Source organism: Ostrea edulis, chromosome 7 (genome assembly GCF_947568905.1).
Source record: "Ostrea edulis chromosome 7, xbOstEdul1.1, whole genome shotgun sequence".
In the NCBI taxonomy this organism is placed as follows: domain Eukaryota; kingdom Metazoa; phylum Mollusca; class Bivalvia; order Ostreida; family Ostreidae; genus Ostrea; species Ostrea edulis.
In genome coordinates, this window is record NC_079170.1 from 24644592 (window position 1) to 24656919 (window position 12328).

General features: G+C 34.9%; 1 protein-coding gene across 3 annotated transcripts in view; it reads right to left on the reverse strand.

The window, feature by feature from the left end:
- LOC125653501 (kinesin-like protein klp-3) overlaps positions 1-12328 on the reverse strand; it is a 40597-nt gene that overhangs the window by 27281 nt on the left and 988 nt on the right. The window lies entirely within an intron of this gene.

Here is a 12328-nt window from a genome sequence, read left to right on the forward strand (position 1 = left end):
ATTTAAACAATGTATTAATTGCCGAAAGCTGTGGGCATCTTTATCACAAAAGACCTGGAAAAGAGGATTCCTATTTTTATATATATATTTTCCACAATCCCGAAGACAGGCCCCTGTGGTCTTGACACTATAACCTCCTTACAAGGAACATATCAATCCAGCAATATATAGAATGAAGTCAATTTGTGGAAATTTACACTAATTACGCAGTCACGTAATAAATGGCCATGACATATAAAAATATCTTTAAATATCGATCAATATTGATTTGTCCATGATTTATAATTGGTGCATTATATCATGCAATATGCACTAAAAATAAAATTAAGAAAATATACTTGACCTATATGGTTATAGAACCTGCAGAAATTTTATCATAATTTAACTTGCTACCAGATCGAAGCTCATTATATCACTTGCAAAGTGGTTTTTTTTACACCATCAATACTTTGCTAGTATTCCACACTTCTTAATTAATGCAGTCTATCATGAATTTTCAATTTCCTTCCTATACATTATAGACCATGGACTAGATAAATAATGTAATGAAAAAGACGTATTCTCATTTTGAAACATCACAGTTATATAGCTATATGCTAGGTTAAAATCACTTTGTAGCCCATGAGATGGCTCATGTTTAACAAAATTAACGAAACAATTTTAAAATATAGGACCATTAGGAATTATGTGGGCGTGGCCCGAAATCAGGTGTGATCGGAATAAACTTGGACCCCTCCTGTCTCCATGATATCTGGTTCTACTGGTACATTCTCAGATTTACTTACTCTTAATTGTTTATTCAATTAATACAACTCTGAGCATAATTACAACCCATCAACATTTAACTGTAAAACTGTAATACTATGATAAATATATAGCTTAAAAATATATAGCTATCACTTAAGGAGTTTAAAAATGGGGGGGGGGGGGTTGAAACTCCTGATCAAGTGTTCCAAAACTTCATTTTCTTGTAATCAAGAAGAAAAGTATATATATATATATATATATATATATATATATATATATATATATATATGATATTATGCATATTTCAATGCTTATATCTGTGTAAAACATTTGCAAAATATTAGCTGAACCAACTGCATGAACTTATACTTAAAATTAGTGGATCAACTTCGTAAGACTAAACCAGAGAGCCTACCTTTTAACATTAAGATATACACTATAATAATTTGTTTTAGTTAAAAAAACACATGTTTCCTCAGCTGCCCAAAATGAAAGTGCTCCAAATTACACCCCAACCCCTTTAAGTACTGAATGGTATGAAGGAGAAAGAAATTATGAATTGCACTTTGTGCATTTAGGAAAAAGATGAAGAAAAGATTCAACATTGATCTTAGCTGCAGAACTGTAGCTCTGAAAAAATATTGTTATGTCCCAATATTTATTCAGAGAGCTACAGTTCTGCAGCTATATTGATCTGACCAATGTCATTGTTGTATATGATACAAAAATAATGACTGTTATGCTGAAGTACCAGTAGGAGAGTGAACATACCCTTGTACATGAAAAAAGCTATAAAACACTCCTCTTTGATCCACTGTAAATTGTAAGAAAACATAAGATCCCTGGGTCAGAAGAAAGTGAAAATCATTAAATGATAACGAAGAATTTTACAAAATTTCACGGCTATCCTATAAGCCTGTATAGAAGTGTTCACAAGCCATTTTATGCCCTCTTAGATCCTCTGGATAACAATTGGGTCCTCCTGTCCCGACAATTATTATATGTACATCTACAAATGATAATGAAGCATTGTACAAAGTTTCAAGTCTATCCGATAAGCCATATTGGAGGAGAATTTAAGCATTCACAAAATTTGGTTACAGACAAACAGACTGACAAACAGAAGTACACAAGCAATATATCTCCCCCTGCAAGAGGGAAGACATAATTCATCAAATAAGGAAATTGAACCTTCACAGTTTTAGATTCAATCAGTTGATTTTGAATAACAATTCACAAAAGACTATACATCCATCTATAAAACAGACTCTGAAATTCCTGCATGCCTTACAAAATTTTTTATATATGGCTGAAATTTTGCCAGCTTTTTTAAAACAAGCACAAAAACACAAGGACATGAAATTAACACACACACCCCCCCCCCCCCCCCCCCCCCCACCCAACATAGGACTTAATGCACTGCTTACCTGCTGCAACAAGAAACCCCAAGGGCCATAACGCTATCATAGTGCACCATCTTGCTCATTCAGAGATCTTGAACATTAATTTTAAAAAATTAGTAGCTCAATAATAAGGCTAAGCCATGTTCTACTAATTTGACCACTTATAAGCTACATATCTCTGCTACGTTGCTTGCATATTCATAAACTCTGATTCTTATATTGCTATAGAGATCAAGTCAGAGATCACAATTTGCAATTTTTACATCTCATTATGTCGATCATTTATTCAGTTTCAGAAAATATAAATTTGAACAATCATATAGATAGGACTGAACATCATTAAGGATGAAATGGTACAAATATCAAACAGTATTTTTGAAATAATACAGTATTTCTAAACATGAATATGCCATTATTGATTCTTTAAGTCTGTGTAGTGTTACAGCAAATGAAAATTTAGTACTAGTAAATATTTCACATTAATTTAAAACCAAACACTTAAGTGATTTTTCATAAACATCTAACTGTCTGTATTTATAACAAGCCTAGATGTACAAAAATTTTATCAAAAGTGTGGACTACAGTACAGTAATTTTCTTTTTATATCAAAATTTTCATCAATTGCGTAGACTTCATTAATTTCTTTGCTGTGCTAGTGACATATCACTACCAATGAGTTATCTATGTCCAAGATTATAATGTTAATGCCCCCCCCCCCCCATCCTCCTTTAATTGCAAAGCGATTCCTACAGGACTCAACAGTATTAAATAACACAATCTGGACCTTCATCCCCAACAAAACTATGGCAAATCAAATTTCTCTTTTTTTTCCCCTTATACCTGTACAGTGTATCAGACTATCTATCTTAATAATCCAGAAATTCTGGAATTCCGGATCTGGATAGTTGATTTCAATTTAAACTGCATGAGTAAAAAGAGAGATTCAAAATGACACGGATCAGGTTTGAGCAGAACTAGCATAAAGTAATATAAAACATTATAGACATTATATTGTCTGTCTAAAGGTCAAACACACCTCTGTGTTCCTGAACAATGGCAACCCAATCAGATGGTGTATTTTTAGCAATGATGTTTTTCATTTGCTGGTGATCTTAGTCCTTTTAGCTAACCTGAGCAGAATTAAAGCTCAAGTAAGCTTTTCTGATCCCCTGTTGTCCGTCCGTCTGTAAACTTTTTATATTTTTGACTTCTTCTCAAGAACTAATGGGCCAATTTCAACCAAACTTAGGAAGGGACATGCCCCTTTCAAAAGGGAAATAATCACAAAAATATCAAAATATGGTGGGGTCATTTAAAATTCTTCTCAAGGCCCACTGGGCCAGAAGAGCTGAAATAATTATGTGAAAGCTTGAGTGACCTGACATTATGCAGATTCAAGTTTGTTAGATTCATGGCCCCCAGAGATTGAATGGGGCCACAAAAGGGAATCAAAGTTTTACATGCAAATATATAGGGAAAATCTTTTAAAATCTTCTCAAGAACCACTGGGCCAGGAAAGTACAAATTTACATCAAAGCTTCCTGACATAGTACAGATTCAAGTTTGTTAAAATCATGGCTTTCAGGGGTAGGATATAGGACCACAATATGGGATCAAAGTTTTACATACAAATATATAGGGAAAATCTTTAAAAATCTTCTCAAGAAACACTGGGCCAGCAAAGTACAAATTTACATGACAGCTTTATTGTATTGTATTGTATTGTTTATTGGCTTTAAGCCTTACGGCTCATCAGCATAATACATATTCAATTACAAAATATAAACAAAAAAGATGTATACAGTATGAAAAGTGGAGTGAATATTAGAGGATGGACATACATGAAGAGAGTTATAAGACAAAACGTATGTCGCAAGATAATTTGACCTTACACTTATAAAATCCCAAAATCAGGAGCCTCCAAAAACACGTCCACACACCTTGAAATCTAATCACCCATGACAGCTTTATAATATAGTGCAGATTCAAGTTTATTAAAATAATGGTTCCCGGAGGTAAGATGGGGTCACAATAGGGAATCAAAGTTTTACATACAAATATGTAGGAAAAATCTTTAAAAATCTTCTTCTCAAGAACCACTGGGCCAGAAAAGTTTGCATAATTACATGAAAGCTTCCCGACATAGTGCAGATTCAAGTTTGTAAAAATCATGGCCCCCAAGGGTAGGTTGGGGTCACAATAGAGATCAAAGTTTTACATGCCTTCCACCTAAACCTTCTCTCTCTCTGCCTTCCACCTTCTCTCTCTGCCTTCTACCTCCCTTCTCTCTCTCTCTCTCTCTGCCTTCCACCTCTCTCTCTCTCTCTCTGAGTTGGCGAAAGTCACCGGACTACCGTATATCTCCAGTAAATTTTCAATTTGTCTGGTAAAACTTAGAAACTTATCTGACAAACTGTCCGGTAGATATTAGCAGACAAAAAAGGGATCATATCTGCATTATTTATTATTGGCTTCTGTGCACATAAAAACTTTGTCTGGTATAGATAACTTGCTTTTGTACAACATTATAATGTGCTTTCCCAGAAATCGTAAGCCCACTCCGTGCGTGTACTTTCAATATCACGCATGTCATTCTACTTCCGATTGTGTGGCCTATCACATGGTTGAAGAATCGTAGTTCAGACGTAAAAAAGAAAGTTGAATGTGTAAACACAGGAGCCTGAACAATATGTCAACATAATCGCATATCTCCCTCCCCTTTAGTTTACAACAAATATTTTTTGAATAAATATAACTATTCACTTCAGAGGCTATGGTTCCAATTTTCGTCAGTTACAAATTATGAAAATTTATATGTAATAGATCACGTAAATATTGGCCGGCTTTGTGCTGCACAGTTTGAAGAATTTTTATTGTAAAGTTGAGTGAGTAAACAACTACACCACATGATACTTGTCTTTATTAGTACTGTATGGAGTTTTCCAAGGGGCTATCTACTTTGAAATTCATTTCCGAAGTATCCGACCTTGTCTACTTTTAAGATATATCAAAGATGCTAGAAATGGCAAGTTTTACATTTCATGGTGAATATATGCATTGTAAAACAAGTAATGAAACGAAAATGGTTATATTTGTACTATAGATATTTTTGTGAACTGGGGGGAGGGGGGTGCTGGCTATGGAGTATGTGGTTATATCCACAAGCACCTATGAACAAAAAGGATGAAAATCAAACTACAACAAAATTGATAAGAAAGTTTAATTCATATGTAGTCAAAACATAGAGAGCAGTTATATACAAGTAAATGCTTTAAACTGTCACACCCAAGGCTTGAAAAAAAAAAAAAAAAAAAAAGGGTGAAACAACCTCAGGTTTTATTTATTCTAGCTGATACATTTTTAACTTGTCTGGTAGATTTTCTAAATTATCCCTAATCTACAGGACATGATGTCTGGTAGTTTTTATACTCTTTCACCAACTCTGCTCTCTCTCTCTCTCTCTGCCTTCCACTCTCTATTTGCCTTCGGCTTTCCATCTTGCTCTGCCTCCCACCTTCTCTCTCTCACTTTCTCTCTCATGGAATTCCACCTCTCTCTCTCTCGTCCACTTTCCAACTCACTCTGCCTCCCACCTTCCCACTCTGTCTGTCTGTCTGTCTGTCTGTCTGCCTCTCTCTCTCTTTCTCTCTCTTACCTTCCTCCTTTCTTCCTGCCTCCCACCTTCCCACTCTGTCTGTCTGTCTGTCTGCCTCTCTCTCTCTTTTTCTCTCTCTTACCCTCCTCCTTTCTTCCTGCCTTCCACCTTCCCTCTCTGACTTATTTTCTCCAATCTTTTCTCTCTTTGTCATTCACAATGCAATCTAATTAGAAATAGATCCTATGATCCACTCATTTACTATCACTACACATAGGTGAGCGGATCATTATAATAGGAGCTAATTTAATTAGATTGTTCATAGTGTCTCCCCTTGTCCTCTACCTTCAATGATTAACTTAGCTTTCCAACTCTCTCCCCTGCCCTATTTAGAATTTTTTGTACTATGTGTCCCTATAATTACTATACACACTTCTGTATTGAGCTATAATTATAGACACGGTTACTAGCATTGTAAATAATGTGTCACTCCTGGCTGACAAAAAGTCATATCTGCAGTCGCCCTCACGGCGACCTTTAATTCTCTATAATTTCACAATTATATATACAAAAATCAATCAATGTACACTTATACAAGAAAATAGTGCATTAGAAATCAACTTTTTGTTAGATATATATCACCATAATCTCTGCCGTTTAGTTGAAATGATATAGAATTATTTCATTATTATGATAAGAAACTAGCGACCTTAATTCCAAGATTATCATGGTGATTAATATTATTAAATTTCATCAAAATTAAACCACAAATGACTTCCTTGAGTTGATTTAAAGAAAGATTATTCAAAATAGGGTAGTATTTAATTAACACTACGAAGGTGACTGTTTGATATCAAAAGTATAAGGCATATATCATAATAATTTAAAATTGGAAACTGTGAGGTGTACAGAAATCAAAACTTATTGTACGAAAAACCTCTGCATGCAAGACTCAAACTCACTATCTATTCTACGTATTGCAGCCTAAAAATCTCAATCAATCCAGTATTAACTTAACAAGCTAAGCAACAAAACTTAAAGAGAGAACCGCTAACGGTACATCATACACCTGTCAGACAGCGATGACAAAATTTCAGCGCAATATCTGTATCCATATAAATGAGAAAAAGTCCAGGAAACTATTAATTGACCTACTTTTAGCGCTAAAGTATGTCATTATGCACCAATTACGCTGAAATGCAAACTGAATCTGTATTTCTATGAGAGGAAGCTTGTGACGACATTTCAGGTTCATACTTGCATTCATGATGAAAAAAATTTGGAAAACTGTTTGACCTACTTTTAGCTCTAAAGTAGGTCATGGTGCACCAATTAATCTGAAATGCAAATTGAACTTGTATTCCTCCAAAAGGAAGCTTGTGTAGGAGTAGCTTATCATCACAGCCATTTAATTACCCCTAAGCTGCACTTATAATCCACTACACATACTTAGAGATCGAGCTTCTGACTCCTATATATATACCAGTATTATGATAATTATTGTAATAAAAACGAAAATATAAGCATACATGATATCATTTGAAATTTTCAAGTCTTTCATTTTCATACTAAAACATTGGTCTTTTCTATGTCACACCCCACATCAACTTTTAACCAATACCAGCCCTGGGCTCAGATAATGGCTGGGGTATCGAGTTAGTGTGGAATGTGATATGAGGGTATGTATATTATTCTCTATGTACCTTTAAGTAACAGCAGGACTTCACAATAGGGCTATTGATCTATTGATGATTAACAAGGCATGGTAGTACAGTCCAACACATCTCACTTAGTATTAACTATCTAAGAAATAGACTGCAGCATTTCCCTCAGTGTTGGATTCAGCTGGCCTGTATCTATTGTTATCCAACATTGGATTACTGCAGGGTGTCGGATCCACTCATACCATGCCTTTGTAAATTACACGTCTATTTAGTAACTATTAATGCAGAGAGCATTTTCTATTTACCTTTATAATGATACATATTTACGGAGAATGCAGTAAATATTACCATTTACGTTCTGATAAAGCAGATTGAATAGTACACTGCTTATTTTCCTTTAACTCCAACACATGACAAAGCAACTGCAGGCAAATTAAAAGTTGACATGAAATTCCTGTGAAGTCGTTTTCAGGACCTCGACAGCACCTCGGTCATTATATTACACCCACAGTTCTTATTTATCCAACTTATTAAATACCATTTAAGGTCCATACATGTCCGCAACTTCACAATCAATATTGATTTTACAATCAGCATATGTACAGGGAAGATCTAATAAGATTAGCAACTGCATGGCTGAATGTTTCATTCACACGTCACACGAGTCTGAAATATACTCAAGAACATTTTAGCAGCAAGAGTTCTAATGAATAGCTCTCCTCCATTAATCATAGTAAAGCTGTTGGCTTTCATAAAGGAAGATTGGCCATAGAAGATAAATGAACACAGTTCAAACAAATCAACCGGGCCAAGGTGCAGGGGACCAGTTTAACCCCCCTATCCTTTATAACATTCTTAGAGACACACACTAGCACCTAGATAACATTCAACCAAGTGTGTGATCATTATCATAATGCTCAACAAAAATTTCAATATTTGAACTTCACCAAATTACCGTAAATACCATACTAAATGGCATTAAATTCCATGTCTGACTCAAATGAGCCTTCTTTATTAAACCTATCCAAAAAAAACTTTTATGTTGACTTTGTTATTAATATCAATAAAATTAAGAAATCAGGATATATGCAAGAGAATTTAGAATATGATAAATTATTTTAAAAAATATTCATAAAACTACTGAAATTATTTTGCCACTGTAAGTGTAACACATCTTCATTAGCAAAGGGTTTACAATCCACTCCGCTTTAGGGCTGAAATGATTCACCAAAATATCGATACTGCTCAATATAAACACTCGATTCAATAGTCGATTCATTGCCTCGATTTTCGTTTTGATACATATAATACAAACGGGTTCAGTAAAATACATCAGGCTCGGTCTGTACTTATCATTTTTACCTGCATTTAGAGGGACAAAATAGCATCGAATAATGCTCAGACTGTTATTTGCCTCGAATTGAGTCTGACAAAAATAATAAATTAATGAACTTTGTCAGTTTAAACAGCCAACAGGTATTTTTACCGTTTGGCAGTTTGAAAACATTTTGCTTTTAAAATTAAGATTTTGATTCTTGATAAATGATTTTTCCTTCCATGTTATCATTGATTTCTTCTGTAAATTGTATCGTATTGAAAATATTGAATCCTGGCATCAGTATTGCAATATGTATCGTATCGTGGAGGGGGTGTATCGTTTCAACCCTACTCGCTTCTCTATGTACAGAAACAGAGAGGATCATAACCCGTCAAATCCACATATCTGACCGCCACATTCCACCCTTCTTAAATGTATTCACATCTCTGACCGCCACATTCCACCCTTCTTAAATGTATTCACATCTCTGACCACCACATTCCACCCTTCTTAAATGTATTCACATCTCTGACCGCCACATTCCACCCTTCTTAAATGTATTCACATCTCTGACCACCACATTCCATCCTTCTTGAATGTATTCACATCTCTGACCGCCACATTCCACCCTTCTTAAATGTATTCACATCTCTGACCGCCACATTCCACCCTTCTTAAATGTATTCACATCTTGAAAATATTAACCCAGGATCTTAATTCCCTGGCAGGCAGTTCCAGGGGCTGATCCATGGCACCAACTGTAACAAGGAAAAACTGCAGCAGACCAGGCCCGGGGTTAAACCCCATGCAGGCCCCCTGAACCTCTAGTCAGGTGTTTAACAAATTAAATTATCTGGTCACTGGTGTTCAACCCCGTTTGATTGCCACATTCCTCCCTCCCCAAATGTCTTCACACCTTGAAAACATTTTGAACCCTGCATCTTTATTCCAGTCTGGTCCATTGTTCCCTTCCAGTGTTAGGCCATCATCATTGTTTCCTTATCATTATAATCATTGTATTGGTTATATCAAAATATCAATCACCAATATTGTATCATTATCATTTTAATTATCCGTATATCATCATTAAGTTAAAATTAATTTTTCATGCGTGTTACTATTTGAGGTGTTTTATGTTTGAAAAGATGCTGCAACCCAGTTTTGTTTTTTGTTTGAGTTTTTTTCCCAATAAAGTAAATACTTAAACGTACATATCCTCCTATATGAAGCAGAATTTCTGTAACAAAGTGTACCATAAGTTTTCTAAATCAAATCTAACAATCAATTGCCTATCAATATTACTGCCCACTTTTTGAACTTAATATTTTTATTGCTATGAATGTCTGGGGGTGCATTGGTAAGTGTACTTGTTCCTCATCACTGTGAAATCGTTTTGATCAAAGTGTCTGAAATCTAAATGTCCAAAGGTGTTCACTATCAAACATTCTTTTGGATCCATAAAAGGTGACAGCACATTTCATTGTTTGAACGGATGAATCCCATGGGGATCCAGGTTAGAATAGGTCCTCAGTACCCCTTGCTTGTCGTAGAAGGCGACTGAATGGGGCGGTCCTTCGGATGAGACCACAAAAACAGAGGTCCTGTGTCACAGCAGGTGTGGCACGTTTAAGATCCCTCCCTGCTCAATGACCATAAGTGTCGAGCACAGGCCTAAATTTTGCAGCCCTTCACTGGCAGTGGTGACGTCTCCATATGTCGAGTAAAATATTCTCGAGAGGGACATTAAACAATATTCAATCAATCAATCAATAAACTGATGAAATGGCTAAAATGTAAGAAACATATTTCAGAAACTCTGTTCGATCCTTGTTATAAGAAGTGGTTGTATGCAAGATCCAGACAATGGTGTATATAGTGATTATCAACCCAGACATGTATGCGGGTTTTCTCCAGCTACTACCACTTTCCTCCCACACCAATATGACCACAGCATGCCTATAGATATTTGTGCAATTAAACTACACTATAAGGACTCCGGGTTTTCATGGGTTATTGGATATCCTAACATTTATCAATTAAGCCCAAGAAATATACATATATATTTTGAAATTGAAAGTAAGATGGTAAATTTATCAATAATCCAATGAGGAATATATGATAACGAAACTGGATAAATATTGCGATTTATATAAATGATATCCAAAACTTTTGAAATTTGTTATATTTTGGATTAGATGTCCAGCCTGTATTTGAGAAACATAAGCCATTTATTTTGGTACTTTTTTAATATTTCATATTGCCAATGGGATCAATTTGTCCCAAATTATCAACTCTACAAAGTTAGCATATGTTTTGATCAGCCTTTAACATTTCATCTAATATCTTTAAGTCTCATAGTGCCATCTACCGATAAAAAAAAATTGTACACTCAAAAATAATTTATATATAATTTAACCTTACCCCACCTCACCACAAATCCTCTTGTCAAAAAAAGACCAAAGAATAAATTAATAAATTATCGAAAAGTTTTATAACAGGTGACATAATCTATAAGCTGAGATAACGAAACAATACTGGGGTATACGCACTATGAACCAAATTTTAATTTGATATCCAAGAAAGCATGGCAGCTTATTGATCACAGGCCCCTCTCAGAGGAAAGTAAATGGATTTTTTCTTTGGGCCACATTTTGCTGTGAGCTGTGTTACTCGATTTATATACATACTCCATAGTTGTCCACCGGTGCGAGATCTATCTATACCTGGTTCAATAAACTTTTATCTGCTGTCATATATATATCATAAATACCATTTTCAACACAAATCAATATGACTTCTTTGAAATTATAAGTTTTTCAATAAGGTCCAAAACTGCAGATTACCATATATTTTTAAAACTTAATTAAAAAATATAAATTTCAGTTTAATGAGTTAATTAAATCCCCTCTATATTTAGATTTGTCACAATTAGTTGACAGATGAAAACACCAGGGAGAAATTGGAATTGCGCTGCTCCTCACTATCTAGATAATTTGATTTTACTCCAGTGTAAAAGAGACTTGTCTATAGAGGGGTTTTACGTCTATTCAGATCACCGACGTGTGTCCTTATATCCACCGTCTGAAGTTATACAGCCTCTAACAGCATGACAAATGAGCAATACTCAGCTTGATAATATCATATGATGAGAAGCACAGGATCCTGAATTCCCTTTGAAAGCACTAACAGTTTTTTAGTGAATATCATTTCAAACGAAACTGGATTAGCTTTCAAAACTTCCTTCATCAAATCTTGACGTAAAACTGAGTTATAATGCTGATACGGTGATAGAATGTCCCATTGAATTCCCCATTATGAATGATGAAAAGACAACTCCCAGTTCCTCAAATGCCCTGCTCTAATTTTGTGTAAACTTTTTTGTGTCGTTAAGACTGTCTAGCCCGCAACTAGACAGAATGTTCTACTGTTAAAACTAGATCTGTCCAACAGACCTGGCTAGGGGATATTAAGATTACTCTACCAATCTAATAATTGCAATCCTAATCACCTCAATACTAACACAAATTCTGTATCACCACTGCAAGTTCTGGGGTTGGTCATAAAATTTGACTGTTTCATTATAAAACTACTATGGTCAGTG